Source organism: Enoplosus armatus, chromosome 4 (genome assembly GCF_043641665.1).
Source record: "Enoplosus armatus isolate fEnoArm2 chromosome 4, fEnoArm2.hap1, whole genome shotgun sequence".
Classification (NCBI taxonomy): domain Eukaryota; kingdom Metazoa; phylum Chordata; class Actinopteri; order Centrarchiformes; family Enoplosidae; genus Enoplosus; species Enoplosus armatus.
Genome location: NC_092183.1, coordinates 1903329 through 1920223, shown reverse-complemented (window position 1 = coordinate 1920223; position 16895 = coordinate 1903329). Strand labels below are relative to the sequence as shown.

At 44.0% G+C, this 16895-nt stretch overlaps 1 protein-coding gene across 1 annotated transcript in view; it reads right to left on the bottom strand.

Moving 5' to 3' along the window:
- Positions 1-16895, bottom strand: part of LOC139283636 (spermatid perinuclear RNA-binding protein-like) — a 56115-nt gene that overhangs the window by 34819 nt on the left and 4401 nt on the right. The gene's annotated exons all lie outside the window — the stretch shown is intronic.

The window sequence follows — 16895 nt, the reverse complement described above, 5'->3', positions numbered from 1 at the left end:
AGCCATCAATCGCTTCGTTTATCGACAAAAAAAATCAACTGCCAGAAACTTTGATCATCAACGAATCAATGAAAGTCATTCATCAAGCAGAAAATGTCACACACACACACACACACACACACACACACACACACACACACACACACACACACACACACACTTCCTACATTTGAGGATTTGCTCAGTTGTATATCATTGTGAATTAGATATTTATCTATTCTGGCAAAAGAAGTAATTTGATTATTTGTTCAGTCTACAGAAAGTCAGACAATAGTTCCCAGATTGTTGTTGTCAAAGATAATCCACAGATGAATCACTAATGAAAACAATCATTTCTTTCAGCTAGAAAAGACGGTTTGGTATCTGCAGTTTTCAGCATCTTAAAGGAAAAGATTCAGCGTCGCACTCCTGTGACTCTGTCGGACTCTTGACGGACAGGAAAGGATCAAAACTGATGCAGAGATCATCTGTTTTATTCCACACATTCTTCTTCTTCCGTGGAGACTACATTACCCACAATGCCACTCGAGCTCTGACAGTTTGGTTGGAGATTCGGGTGTGTTATGCTAACCTGGTCTGACTGTTTTCACTTTCAGCTTCTCTAACATACGCAGCATTAACACCAGTGGACTTCTCATCTCCATCATCGTTTTCACATCAGTTTGTTCACCAACAAACACAATCCTGATAATCTGAGCTCATATAAATTCGGACCAAACGGTTTCTCTCGTCTGTGGAAACGTCGGGTTTGTTTTCACCCTGTGCAGGCGTCCATGAAGACCTGTGGATTTATTGGTCCTGAACAAACTCTCCTCTTGCTTCTTGTGTTGAAGCGGGTCAGTAATCACTCGGCCACGTTGATGTAAAGACGACTGCTCGCGTTCTTCTCTGAGGAGTTTCATGAGCAGATGCTTCATGTTTAATGTGGGACATTTCAAAAACTTGCTTCTTATCCTGACTAAAAATAACGCCGCCTTTAACAACACGTTTTTTTTTTTTTACTTTGATTCTGCAGCTGCTGTGAAATTGTTTTAACGTTATCTGGACACAGACACACACCAACACATTAATTAAATTACGCAGAATATATTCTCACTATTAAATGCATTAGATGAAGCTGCTTTGCTTTGCCCACGCGGTCAAATGCTAATGAGATGTGAGCCTGAGCCCGTGGTGTAACACGAGAGAGCGAGCAGCGCTGCTGTTCAACATCCCGGGGGTGGCGGGGGGGGGCTCGGTGGGGTCGAGCCGAGCGTCAATTAGATTCTCCGTCACCTTGACCCCGTTCTCAATGGCGGAGCAGGCTGACGGTGTTCGCTGCTACAGCTCTATCGGTCTGATCCAGTGAAATAAACCAGAGAGAAGCTGAAGAGAAATATCAGGGAAAAGGCTGCTGATCGATACGACACAACAATTACTGGGCCAGCTGCTGAGTTTTCTGCCTTTCAGGGCCCACGTTCTGCTGCTGCCCTGTTTTGGAACAAAAACTCCCCAAACAGCGGAACTTCAAAGCATTTACAACTGCTCAATAATGGAGGACGTTGCTACGTGTGAGAGACCAGGAACGCAACACATGAATGCTAACAAGCCTTCGTCTCACACACCGACAGCAGAGCTGAGTTTCTGCCACAGTGTTCGGTTTCTGCTGCATCTCGGCTCTAATCTGGTTCACACGTCTCTCGTGAGAAATCGTGACTTCATTGAGACTCAATGACAGGCTGCAGAGGAGGAAGAGGAGGGAGGAGAGAGGAAGGTGATGTGCTTACACCCGCAACTTTACTTGTACGCCAAAGGAAGTGACAAGTGTGGATAAGAAATTATTCAGAATTCAGACTTCGCACTCATTGTTGGTCTTCATAGATGAATCTGGGTTGTAGGCAGACGTAAGAAGGACTTTACAAAAGACTGACCAGGGATCAGCGAGTCTCACAGGACCAACGGCGAGCTGCAGATTTACTGTGAGCCAACAACGCTTCAATGTATTTATTCTAAATACAAGAAATCATTTATTACAAGCTTGTTGATTTATAATCATTAGCTTGCAATGAATGGCTCAGGGTTCATTAATACTCTTTCATAATCAGACAAAATCTTTATGTTAATGGTGGTTTTTTTTCATGCTGGTGTTTTGAGGCTACCTTCATCTGTTCAGACAAAAAAGTGACGTCTTATCGCTCAGTGGCTTCAAACAGAAAGTAGAATAAAAAGAGTAGAATTAAAGAGCGTTCTGACGTGTTTGACTCGAGCATTTCTCAACTCGTTGGACCCGACGACATATGCGAGTGGTCAAACTTGCGTTGGGATCTAAAATCTAACATGGTCTAAAAACTGCAAACAAACTAACAAGTCGTGCAGGAGAAAGTTATACAGGAGGACTGACATCATTGCAGCCGGAGGAGACAGCTGAGTGGACATACGGTGATGCAATTTCAACAAAAACACCTTAAAAAAAACTGTAAAGATACTGAAACACACGGCACAAGGACGACAGACTACAGAACCGCTGTGGCTGGACACACCTGCATACAGTATTCTGCTGCAGGTTTAATAAATCCCCCATGTGGGCTCATTTTCTAATAACCTCTCATCTCCCTGAAGAGGGGAGGTGATTAAACGAAGATAATTAAGAATACAGCAATGACTTTTTAAGGACGTTGACGGGCTGCAGCGTGGCAGATGGTGAGCTCAGCGTGCGACACAAAGACAATGCTGATTAAAAGAAAAACAGGCCACAGTGAGAACACGTGAGAGGGGGGGCTTTCTTCCCTCTTAATAAAAATAGACTTTCTACTCAACTCGTACCGACTCCTTCACATAAATATAAACCAGTCGGGTGAACGGTGGAAACACCGGCTGCTTTAAACGCATCTTCTCCCTATAAGTCAAGTTTATTTGCATAGCCTTTAATCACAGTGAGTCTCACAGGGCTCCACAACGCCCACATTATGAGACAACAAATGAAAACGACTCACTCCAACTTCAGATCTTCAGTGAGAACAAAAACCCTGCGAGAGCTTTTCATTTCATTTCACCAAACAGGAATTAGCATCTTTAAACTCAGTCGAAGACTAATGTTTGCAGCAATTAAGGCTTGAGAGCAGAATTAGGCTCACGGCAGTTTACTGCCACGATACAAAGGAGTTCAAATAACTACAAATAATATCACGATCAGTCATTTATGACTGAAGACGGCCAGGCAGGGCACCAACTCTGACACAGGTTCAATTCCCTGTGCAGTCACTGAGAGGGGGTGGGGTAGGGGCCAAGTCCAGGACCTCAATGCCCCTCATTACATAAACAATGATATCCTGATCCTGAGCAGAGTCTTTTTTATTATATTTTTGTTTATTTTCCTGTTGTTTATATAAAACAACTGCACAGAGCGTTAAGTTACAGTAAGTCTAGTCAGAAGTGGGGACATCAGTTCACAGGGATCAGTGTCTTCTAATCTGTGCATGCTCCAAATAATACGATGAGTTAAGTTGCTCCTCCAGGTGAAGTGAGGAGGGGCAGTAGCCCTGTTTTCAGACTGAAGGCTGGAGGTTTGAAGCACAACTGTAAGACAACGCAAGAGGTTGCCAGTGTTGCAGGAGCCGCAGAGAGTCGGCTCAGGTGTGAATGATGCTTTCAGACCAACAAACAAAGAGGGCTCAACATATTGTATTAAAAATCCGATTGAAATTCAAGCGTAATAATTCCCTCCGACAGCCTTTATTGTGTTTATTTCACATCATTCCTGACGTGTAGAGTCAGAGGTGCTAAAAATGCAACCACTCATGCTGCTGTGATGCACTCTGGACAAAAACATCCAGCAAATGGCTCTGCCACTCCAAACCATCACGTCCTCAGGTATCCTCTGCCGCCTCCAGCCTCTCGTGTGCCCGGCCTCCATTTTGAGGACGGTTAGATGAAGCCGGGGAGGGTTTTATTCTGGGGCTGTGTTTATTTAGGTCGTTTTCACTGCGGGGAACTTTTATGAGCAGGCTTTTATGTTCACACAAGACTTCAAATAACGCCCTGTGCTATCCTGCGAGCTTGCACCAGGCAAAAAAAACGTACAAAGCTTTTGTGACTAACATTTGATCTGACAACAAAAGGCGATACAGACTCTCTTGTAATAATCCAAGTGCTGGGGATCACACATTTTCCAACACTTGGGAGTTTGGCTCCAAACTGAAGCCCTCCACACAAACTAATGAAACACGAAATCAGAATAAATTGGTGGATTATTTCGAATGAACACTTGTAAATAGGACAGGAGGTAAGAGATGCTCTCTGACAGCCGGTGCAGAATGACCTTCAGGTAATGAGATCTTCTTTCCCTAAAATGGACACACATTTCTGTAAATGACCTAATTTCTTTGCAGTTTGAAGCCGGCTCGCCTCACACATTAAGGCTCCGCATGATGATATGTGGAAACATAAATAAAACAGCGGCCTTTATGAATGTTAACAGCAGAGAACATACTTCACCGTGTGTGCAGATCATTCATCGTTCAGGATTCAGGACGCGGCAGAACATTACGAACCGTGATAGAAAAGTTTGTAATCCTCTTTACATTCGTCCGGCAGACGGTTTCATCCACAGCAGCAGAGTTTTGCTGAAGGACACTTTGACTCGTGGACAGGAGGAGCCGAGGATCGAACTATCCACCCTACATTTTAACATGTAACTGCTCCACCACTTCAGCTGCAGCTGCTCCCTGCTGACACACCTTCTACTTCTTCAGCACCTGACACACTCCTCGGCAGTCGTAGCCCAGAGAAGAGAAAGTTCAATAATTCCTCCTGTTTCACTTTGATCCCTCGGACCACCGATCACTGCTCCTTTCTTTGCTTTTCACACCATTATTGAAGATGCAACAGCCGACATGCCTGGTGCCAACTCTCACGAGGTCAGATTTTTCCCATAAATACAGCACTCTTAACTCACTCATACCCATTAACTCTCAAAGCAATACTATAACCCAGATTTATATAGGTTATTATATAATGTATATAGATTTTTAACCTAAATCTCTTGATTATTTTTATATTAATTTTGAATTTTACTATGTATACCGAGTTTTAACAACGAGGCAATCCAATGTGTTAAACACAAAAGAGCAGAAAACCTTCTCATTTAAGAAGCCAGAACAGAATATTTAGTATATTTGACTTGATAAACCTCTCAAATGATCTTCAATCATTTTTAATCCTAATAACTCTGCAGGATTTCACGCCTTCCATCCTTAAAACAGTCGTATACTTCTTTGAAAGGAAACTAATTAAGCGTCCTACGTGAAGCCGGGTCAGGAACAGAAGAACGACTTCTTGTGCACTTCATTTCTAGAAGGATGCGAGTCCTGACCTGCTAACCCGACCCAGTCGCAGGCCGTGTGTGGGAGCTCGCAGCAGCACTGCAGAACAGTGAGCGGATCATAATGTATTTCAGTGCAGGTGCTGTAACCCTGAACATTATGACTCCTCACAGCAGAGAACATATTTCATCGGCTGCACAAATTCTCTGTGATCTCCTCGCAGAGCCGGAGATGTCTGACTCTGCTGCAGAGCCAATAAAACTGACTAGAAGCGTTATATAAGTGAGCCACAGCTGGCAGGAGGCGGGCTGCAGAGGAAACAACACACACAGCTCAGACAGGATGCTGGTACTTATAGGGAAAAGGGTTATGTTTACCTTTAAAAATACCATAGTAATCTCCCAGCATGCTTTTACAGCCTGATCCTGAGCAGCTGAGGAGTCGACCGGTTAAAGTCTGAGCCAGGCCTGAAACGCACCTTTCTGAGACTAGAATGTGAAAAAAGGGGATTTCATCTCACATTACATTCTATATATTTCAGCGACTATCCGAACACATTATTATGTCAAGCTGCTTTTAAAACAAGGGTCAGAGAAACATTAACCAGATAACAGAAAGAGCAGAAAAAAGGGGAGATGTTGTTAAGAGCAGCTACATTCTGAATATGAGGTAAGTGAAAATAATGTGTGAAAAAGCATCAGAATAACTTGTTGATGTTAATTAACACCCGATGGTCTCTAAAGTTTCTCAGACCGCTGACAGAGCGACGTAACGGCCTTCATTAAGAAGCCGTTATCCCTCATCTGATCAGCTCAGGGTCACGTGATAATTGGAGGCCGACGGCTCCAAACATCAGGCGCCATCGTGGATTAACCCTTCGAAACAGGCTGTTTTCACTTCCTCTGTTTACAAGCTCATGCTACACGCCTTAGCTGAGGGAGATATATATTTATTTATATATATTTTCAGGATAATGTAATAACACATTATCAGATTTAACAAATGTCTGTATATGAATGGAAAGAGGTCTGTTTGAAGCCTGTTTGAAACAAACAAGGTCTCGCACCTCGTCTGGGGCCAAGAGTGTTTCTACTTGTTCTGAAAGGCCTCACCAGAAGGGGGGGGGGTCCCTGCCACCACAGCCTCCTCCTGACCGCCTCCCAGATCTCTCTCCAACAACTGTTTTTGTCTTTGTAGTCTCGACACGATGAATCGCACAAATGGGGTTAACAACTCACACGATGTCACAGTCGGCTGCACAAACACAAAGTGACAGAAGTAGTTATGTGGAGAATTACAGGTGTGTGTGTGGGGGGGGGGGCAGGTTCAGGCACTTTGTTTGAAGCATACTGAGTGAGGCCGTTGACTTGTGTATAAATGAATACCTTGGAAATATAGCTGTCAGATAAATGTAGTAGTAGAGCAGAAAGTGCAATATTTCCAAAGTAGCATAAAATGGAAATACTCAAGTAAAGTACAGGCAGCTCAAGTTTGCACTTGAGTAAATGTACTTCGTTACTTTGCACCACTGCAACTTGTTCTACCTGTAACTCAACAGGAATAAAAGAAGCAGCCACATGAACTTCTCCCTGTTATTTTCTTCAGTTGTTCAAATCGGCACCATTAAAGTCATGCTGCATTAGCTCTGAGCGGTTTCAGTTGCACTGTAACCATGGATACACAGACAACATCACCTGGACTACTTTGATACGGAAGAAGTCGTCTTGTGATTTTACGATAATGAGGCAAAAATCTGAAGTTATGAGTCTGATTTTTAAATGGATTTGTGGATGTTAGCCTTCAATGGAGACACTGATATCACTGAAAAGAGTGAAGAGAGATTCCAGCGTCATGTGTGTCATTTCTGTGGAAGTGAAATATGGAGTCCTCTTTCAGATGCAAAATGAGTCAATCAGGCACAAAAGAGTTTCAATCAGGAATAGGATCATTTGAATCTTTCCTGTTTTACAAAAACCTCCATGTGATAAGAGGAACAGACAAACTGCCGGATGTGAACATGGAGCTTTTGGCCGGTGACTCGTGGCACGTTTCCACCCGGTGGGCGGACCCTGCCAGACCCTCTCCACACACTGGATCACTTGTGATCATTACAACAGCTTCACCAGCAGATTGAGGCAGCTGTCTGCATGGTCACCTGCAGCCAGGGGTCTCAGGAGGAGGCTGCAGGGGAGGTAAAGGTTGGGTGGGTCCTGAGGCCGCCCACACAGAGGGCTCAGGAAACACAGCTGCTTTGTTATGAAACAGCAGCTTCAATGGTTTTATTTTTTCAGCGGAGGATTAGGCCTTCATTAATGCATTAATGGATCAGTGCTGCACTGTGGGCCTGAAAACATCCAAGTAAGCACAACACTCTCATCCCTGTCTGCTACTAAAAGCAGCAGCAGCAGTGTGTGCGTGTGTTTGTCTCACATTGAGGGGACGCAGTTTGCAGTTGATCCAAAAATAGATCTTCAGCTAGGAAATAAAGAGATGTAATCTGGAGGCTTCAGCTCAGAATCTGTACGTTTGTTGTCTTGCGAAATGAACAGCTGCTTCCCAGATTTGCAAAACAACTGAGCCAATCACAGATTTCCCAGGAATGGGGACGTCATCTTCCTGTGCCACCGCCAGAGAAACGGCCTGGACGAGACGGGCACAGCTGTACAGGTCGAGCCGACTTAAATCTGCATATTTATTCCACTGACATGAAGAATGTTAACTGCTGCTCAGGGCAAAATAACAACTCCTGCTAGAACTGATCCAGGACTGCATGCTGTGGATCCCGGTGCTGTATGGTTGTCTCCTACAGCTTGGACATATCAAGGACTGACCTGCTTATGTGAAAGGTGTCATTTCAGAATCATCTCCATCTCTGTGGTTTTCCTCTACGAAGTCTTTCAGCATCTTTCACTGGATTGTTTTTTAGTTTCACGGCCCACAGCTGCACTGTGCACCACCTGCCCAGCAGCAAACAGCCGACAGACACAGTTAGAGACTCGCCGGTGAAGAAAGTGGAGCATCCAGCAGATATTTCACTCAGGAGGCAGTGGAGACCAAAGCAGAGCAAAAAGGAGGGTATATATATTGGACTTAGATTCATCAGGTGACACAAACATGACTTGAAATGAATGATCATGTTGCTCTGTGTCAGCTGGAGGTGTTAACAGGCAACTAAGGTGATGATATGTTAATGTTGTGTTTACAGGGGCCACCAAATATCAGCTAATGCAGGTTTGAAGGTCAAAGACGGTGCAGGATTTCTTTCTCACCTCACAAATGAAGTGTTTTTTTTCCAGCGTTTAAGTTGCTAATAAGACTTCCAACCATCCAGTAAGTATTTCCAACATCCCTCTCCTCCCGTAACACATTTTATGAGCGGATCAGTGACTGAAAAGTTCTGGCATAGAGCCACACAGGAGGTCCTGGATGAGGGCTACGAAACGTCTCACATGACCAAGATGTCCGACTGAGTGAATGAAGTAAAACCACTCCACTCAGCAGGTGTTGGGGTTTGAACCCACGACCTTCCAGTGCTGCGTGACGGACCTCGACGCACCCTGAGGTTAACAGGTGAACTAGTCAATCAGCCAGTGAACGAAGGACAAAACTTTTCCAAACTATCTGAAAAGCTTCTCTGCAAAGAAAAATAAGACAACGGCGTCGAAGTGTGAATGTCAGGATATTGTCATAAAGTAGAAATGCATCCGCCGGGTTGCTGCATCTCCCAGATAAAACCGTCTTTGTATCGACGAAGACTCAGAGGAGGATTTCTGCCAGGAAATTATGAGAAAGAACAGAGAGCTGAGCGAGCGGCTGCTTCCTTCAGACCTGCTTTATTATTCGAGTCCACAGAAAGAAGCTTGCCTTGCATTTTTATTGCTTGCCGTACTATCGTCTTTATTATCCTTATACTGTTTGTAAAGCACTTTCGGCTCTGCCCTGGAAAGTATTATATACAGCAGATTAAGTTTACATTGCTTGCATGAGGGTGTGTTTCTGTTTATGAGTGTGTGTCAGAATGAATCGCTGGAGGAAACCGTCATTTTTAGTGTCGATGTTTTCTGACAGTAAAAGGGTCGACGAACGTCAATCAACTGAGAGACACTTCCTGTTTCCTGTGAAGGTTATCTCTCTTCATGTGCACTTTGTATGTTTACTGAAGTTTCCGTGTTTAATGTTTCCACCACTGCTTCATGCATCCATTGGGTCTCATTTCTGTGCGGTATTAACAGCAGCTAATCTGTGTAACCAGTGCTAATGGACTCATATATTGTATGGAAATGAATGGAAACCAATGGCTGCCTGGACAAATGTCGAAAAGCAACATGGTTTAAATTTTAAATTTTCAGCCATATCCATGAACTGTAAGGACTATAACGACCCTTTAAAGGAGGAGTTTATTAATCAGCCATATTACTGTACATCATAAGTCGCACACAGACTGCAGCCTGAAAGACGCTTATTCAACGAGCAGAAAAGGTAAAACTTTATTTAAGGGTTACTTCTTAATGTGGAACTACTTTGGAAAAATAGAGACTGTTAACGTTTAGTTTGGTCAGTTACGTTGAGCAGTTGTTGATTTCAAGTTGCTATCTGCTCAAAGAAACTTTATTCTCTGTACATGTTGAATACATGTTGACACCCACAGCTGACTGAAACATTTAATTTGAATGACTCCACTGTACCAATTGAACACCTTTAATTAGTGCCAAATGAATGACAGTTATTTCCAGGAGACTTTGTAGGAAATGATCAGAAACCTGTAAAATAAAGTAAATATTAAAACAAAGTACAAATTGTTCTTCCGGAGGGATTGCCAGTAACTCACATCTTTAGTACAGTGATTTGAGATTTGCTATTTATTCTGATTTCAGTAAAAACAGGATCCACAACATCAGACAGAATGACGCGTTCTGCTCCACGACGTCTGAGTGTTGTACGTGTCAGCGGCCGTCTGACATGCCGAGTGTTCAGGATCAGGTTCCAGATGCAACAGGCTACAATGAGGATCAAAGCTGAACCGAGTGCCACACGGTGGATTACAACAAGCCTCCGCTCTGCAGTCTGGACGTCCCCACTGTCAACTCATTAAACACCAACAAACAAGGCAGTCAGGAGACTTTCGTGTGTGTGTGTGTGTGTGTGGCTGCAGATCTAATTTCAGCTCCTCACACTGCTAACAGCCAATCAGAACAGAGCGACACATGAAGCGAGTCACCTGCAGTGTGTTCAAGCAGCAGGTGGGGTGTGTGTGTGTGTGTGTGTGTGTCTCAGCCAGGTAATGGAGATATCATGTGGCTGTGCACGGCTGACCGCTCAGAGGACCTGGACAACATTTCCATCTCAGACCTCTCCTCTTCCTCCATCAGGCGTCTTACATCTTAATGTTGCTGGAAGATTTTATATTTGGAAAAATGGCTGTCTGCATTACAGGGTTGTGTTTGAGATGCTCTCGCTGATCACCTGCTGTTCTTTACAGTAAGTAAGTAGATTTTGTAGTTTTTTCAGGCAGTGTAATGCGGCTGGAAAAGCAGAAGTGACAGTTGAAGGCAGCATTAACATCACAGCTCTTTGAATTCTAACTATGGATTTTGACAAAGTGTTTTCTCAGGATTCAATATTGTAGAATAAACTCATGTATAACATCAAAATGTTTTTTACAGATGATATTATTTGATATGTTTATGTCACTCAGCTGAAGATTATTCTCTGATGAATCCTCAGAATCAGTGTGTTTGTTTCAGTCCAATTCATTGTTTGCTGTTTGTTCCCGATGATACTTAATGTTTTACAGAAGACGTGTAAAGACGAACAGATGCAGAATATTCTGGACAATCAGCTCCCAGCCTGCAGTGATCAATAAAACATGCGTGTTTGGTTACTGATCAAACAGCCACTTGTTCACCACTGTTGAGGTTGTTGGGTATTAAGACTTCAGTGTTTCAGCAGGTTTAACCTCTCCTACTCAGCGCTCCCGATCTTTTTTTAGTGCCGTTGTACATATTTCTGAGGACGTGGACAGAATGAAATCTCTTTCCCAGACTTGCCTGCGAGGCCTGTGTGAACTCTGTGTAAGAAGCTAATTATAATACCCAGCAGCGTAGTATTGGGCATCAGTCCAGGCAGCCTTCATGGGCTGAGGCCAATTCACAGCATCCATTCACCTCGTACCATCGGCAGCCTGGGAGAGAGTTTTCACAGCGGTGACACTTTCCACCTCGCCGTGCTCCAGCAGACATGCCGCCACAACACCTGAGGTATCCAATAAAGCTGTGGACTGCACTTCGAAATCCACTCTACCAAGTGTGGAGCGGTCCGGTTCACAGAGGACCGGACCAGCAGCCTGAACCGTGTTTACTTTATACTATATATAAATATGGACGATTGGATGCTTCAAATATTCTCCCAACACAAGACGCTGTCCTTTATGAGATGAGAATTTCAATACTGATTATAGTTTTTTGACATTTGCACCAAAATACAGCAGCTTATGTGTTGTTTTGTGTGATGAGGAAGATTTTACACTCTCCTTTTTGGGCTGAGAAAGTTCCCCACCAGCCCGCTGAGCTTATGAAACTCTGTCTGGATAAACACAAACTGCACGCTGGTGACGTTAAAACCAAAGACTTTTTTCCTACTGAATCACTGAAAGTTCTTTTATTCACCAGCAGTGCCGTTTCTCTATTTTAGGAGTGTGTTCGGTGTAAGATGCCAAATGCAGCATCCAAAAAACATAAACAAAGACGAATTTTTACGCTGCCAGTAAAGTGTCAGTCCAACAACCTCGGCTGCTCCCCAAATCCTCTCCGCTGATTCACAATGGAGATATAATGTATACATAGATAACAGCTTCATAGGTCAGGAGTCAACTCCCTCTCTACTACACATTAAAGCTACTCATTTACTGTTTAAAACGCTCTCTGGGAGTTTCAGCCTTTGCTTAGCAGTTAACAGCAGAGACAGAAAGTAGACGAGAGGAGGACGACATGAAGCGAATACTTCAGTTTAATCTGCTGGAAAACAGTGGATCTATAATGGTGACCTCATCAATCAGCTGTTTCAATCAATTGCATTGTATTAAAGCCCCACCAGTACGTTTCCATACAGCTTGCATCACGTCACCAGCTTGACAAACTGGCAGCAGATGGTTTCGATCTCCTCTCACTCTCCAACAACCTGTTTCAGCAGGAATCAGATCGTATTAAGGAAGTAAAGACGTCGTGTCATTACGTCTCTAAAGAGTAGCTCCACTATGTCAGTCACAAATCTGTCAGAAGTTTGATATATTTCTACATCTGAAGCCACTGCAGCTGTGTTTTCTCCTTATAAAGTCACAAGAGTAAAGAGTCACTCTTTAAGGCCACATCCTCACTAAGCTGCAAAAATCTTAAAAAGCATCTTTTTCTCTCCCTTTGGCCTTTGTCGACACCAAGCCGGCATCCTTTGTGCCCAGAACTGGAGCTGTTGGATAACGGTCTGCAGAGTGGATGAATCTGAAAAAGCCGGTCTCACATTCAAGTGTGAACGAGGAAAACTGGGCTTAAGGGAAAAGATGATGGAGGCCTGTTGGGGGGCAATCCTCTCGGATCACACAGCACAGGTGTTGTTAATGTTCCCAGTCACAGAAATTTGATCGGCTAGTTAACAGGTAGCATCTATTATCCGTGAAACAGAACATGAGAACTAAATGGGAGTTCGGTTTATGTAGAAGTGGGAGCAGGAGACTGGTCCGTCCCTCTCAGGACCACAGCATGGCTGCAATACACAAGTTCATTTAGAGCGTGACGTTCGTTCCCGACCTTGGGAAGGCAACAAGTCCACCGTGGTGTTCCGTATGGACTGAGATCTCTGAGATTACCTCGAGGCGCTCCTGTTGAAGCATACTGTTTTAACATGTAAAGAGCATTTTCAGATTCAGCCAGCTTTGTGTGGATGTAATCTGAGCCAGCTGAGCCACCGAGGCGGCCCGAAACACGAGAGATGAGCTTTTATGTTCTCAGCCGAGGAGATAAAAGCTCAGACCCCGGCAGCTTTTGCGGGTCATGATGCAATTCCCGGACTCCAGCGAGCTCAGGTGAAGCTGCAGGAGAGTCTCGTCTGAAGCAGCGCAGTTCACTAATGGCTTTCATTAGTGCAGCTCTGGACGCACAGCATTCTTCCTGGACTCCACCTCATCGCTCACGTTCTGCTTCACAGCACTCAAAGCAAGAGAGAACAGATCAGCTGCTCCTTCAACCAACCGGCTCCACCTCACCTGCAGCACTTTAACCTTTCATCGTTCTTATTCTCAAGCGTTTCTGCTTCCTCCGGTCTTAACCTGAGCTTCAAGGTTTGGTGTTCAGCAACAAGTGACTGTCAACGAGAGAAGAAGCTGAACAACAGAAGCCTAAGACAAATCTTAAACAGCAGCTCGTGATGTGAGACACCTCTCAGAGTGCTTTAAACTAAGGTTGGGGGACGTGTCAGTATATATCATGAGCTATCTGTCCCTTTAATATCTCTGATGTATTAAACCACAGTGGACTAATGCTAATCAATGAGCAGATCTGCTTTATGGGAATATTGGACGTACAGGATTGTTGCCTCACGTAGCTTCACTTCAGGTACTCAGTGGATTCAATTAAAGCTCCTTTTCTATTACGGTTATTTTATTAAATAGTTTCTGAACGGAAATACGTACTACACCGCCATATTGTGAATATCAGTTTTAGGACTGTAAACTGACCAGCACTCAATTTGTGAGGCAGATACCAAAATAGATATTTGCGTTTTAAAAATTCAAATCAAGTAAAAATAAACCCGCCAGCACTCTCTGTGGACAAACAAAGAGACACTGCGAATATTGGTCGATATATTGGTTAGGCTCTAATTGTGAAATGAAACGACACATACTGTACTGCAATATAAGATCTTATTCATACCCCCCCCCCCCCCCCCCCCTGTAAGAGTGGAAAATCCTGAAAGAGCATTTAGACCCCATGAGAAACTAAAAGTCTCCAGCGTGACCCCAATGACAACGCATATTGTTGCACTGCAGGTTTCTTCTGCCTTGGCGTGGTTCTGTTCAGGGAGTGTTGGCAGCAGACATGATCCTGCATAAAAGGCCAACTTTGACTCAATACATCAGTCTAACCCTGAAATCCATTTTTTATGCTCATCCAGACGTGCGAGACTGCTCGAGCTCCGTCCTTCACCTGGGGGAGCCGGCTGAATGTGCCAGCACAGAGGAGGATGTGAAGACCGTCCTTTCATGTTGCCTGAGCAGAAACGTCTGTGTGAAGATTTCAGTCCCCGTGAATCTGCTGGCAAAGCGCTCTGCTTCTCTGTGGGTCTTTTTCAGAGAGCCTCAAACGAGCAGCACTCGTCCTCCGCGAGCCGAGCGCCACTTAAAGACATGCGAGGGAGATCTTAAGGCGAGCGGCGGCGCCCGGTGCAGGGATTCACTTTGGGCTGACAACAATCAGGAGGCATGACGACTACAGAGCCTGCAGGGGAAACACACTGAGCCCACAGGTTGAACATGAGATGCACCTCAAAACGCTAAACCACAATAAGGTTACAGGAATTGAAATATTCCTCCATTTAAAATCACAATCAAGGATGTTTAAAATGACGTCGTCTTCCCGCCTGCAGGTGTTTACATGTTCCAGTTTGGTGGAAGCTGAAAAACTCTGTTTCATCTGCTTATTGTTGCTTTTTGTCTATTCAGCGCCTCCTGCTGCAATCCTTTTCTGAAAATTTTATTTGGTTTAAATGTTTTATTGGACTTTGAACAAGTTTTTCCCTCCAGTCAGTTTCATTGAATAGTAAAAACATCACAACTGAACCGTGATCCTCAACTCAACTTTGTCTTAGTGTGGGTGCAGGGGTCCGCACACAGAGAGCGACCGGACTAATACGTCTGCATTCATTATTAACACACAGCATCAGAGTGTAGAACCTCATCTGGAAGTATCAGAATTGACATTGGTATCAGGGGAGAAAAGGTTGGATCGGTGCATCCATAAATAAAACAACATTATTCTTTTACTCAGGCACGAGTGCAGCATTTGAAGTCTGCTGGTCACAGCCTGGACATGAGCTGATGGCCCTTTGATGGAGGTCCACGAGGGGTTTGGTAAAGAGTCCCAGTCCTGGCAGAAGCAGCCGACTGGCAGCTACCACAATCCAAACATCCAGAGTGCTGCAGGGTTCCTGTTTTCAGAGCACATCAAACGGCTCAGGAGGAGAGACGTCCTCAGGGACTCCCAGAAAAACCCCCGTGTCCCGGATGATGAGGTGTTTATTTCAGAGAGATGGCTGCTTCAGATTGGATTCCTTCTCTTCTCTGATCTGAAACCAGGCTGCTTTCTGAGGTTTATAGTGCCCGATGAGCTGAGCTCTCCAGACTCTTTGGGTTGGTGAAATAAGAGAAGATGGAGCTGACGGCAGCACGAACGTCTCTGCTCGGGTTTCACTGCGTTACCTCCACAGACCTGTTCAGTTACACTGCCGGCGAGTCTGATGCTCAGTCCTGGCAGCAGGATGTGTAAACAATATGCTGATGCAGGTATCACTAAATATTAATATCAATTCATAATTAATGTGGGTACAATGTTATATGGGGTCGATATTGTGCAGTTGGTCAGTTGGACTACAGAAACAGAAGCATGTTTTATTCATTCACTCTGTTGTTGTGTCTTACTTTAAGGATGGTAACACCCCCACAGAGTACGCCGGGATGTATTAACCCACAGTGGTCTACATCCTGTTTGAGAGGCACGACATTATCAAATTTAAAGATAGAAATGTCCGAAACAAAATCTCAGTTTAAACAGATATGAAGGTATCAGACTGACCCATTAACCTCTACTGTACATCAACCAAAGAGCTGCCATCTGGGAGTCCTGCTGCTCTCAATCTTCCTCTACTTCAGTTTGTGAATTTGTTAGTTGCTAAAGAAAAAGGGCTGGCACTCTAAAACACAAAGATATCTTATTTACAAAGACAAAAGAATACAGGAAATAAATCAGCAAATCATCACAGCTGAGACAATCAGGATGACAAAACTAGAAATAGATTGTAAACACATAAAGAATACAGATCCAGGAGCAGCTTGGTTTGGAGGAACTTAACTGGTCTGCACAGAACCCAGACCTCAACCCTGTCCAACACCTTTGGGAGCCAGACCTGATCACCTAGGCACGTGTGACTGTAATGTTTGGGTGTAAAGTACCATCCCTGTGATCCAGTGACAATACGACGCTCCTCCCTGACCACAGGGTAAACCTGTACACCTGCTATGCTCATTTGGTTTTTTTTTTGACTGTTTTGGGGAAATGAATCCTTCATTTAGAATATATATTGTCAGTGAATAGGAGTGGCGGGTCACTCTGCATTGAAGAGCCTCTAACATCAAAGAATTTCATCAGTCTGGTTACCATGGAGAGTTCCAATTTCCCATGATCCTCTAAATGTGTTTTCAGATGCTCTCCACGCTGAACAGAAGAAAATATAAGGAGAAATACACATTTTTAATGATGGAAATTGAAGAGTATCAACAGGGAATATCAAACACCCTGAGATATTCACTTAGTGCAGATAGCTCTGCCATGA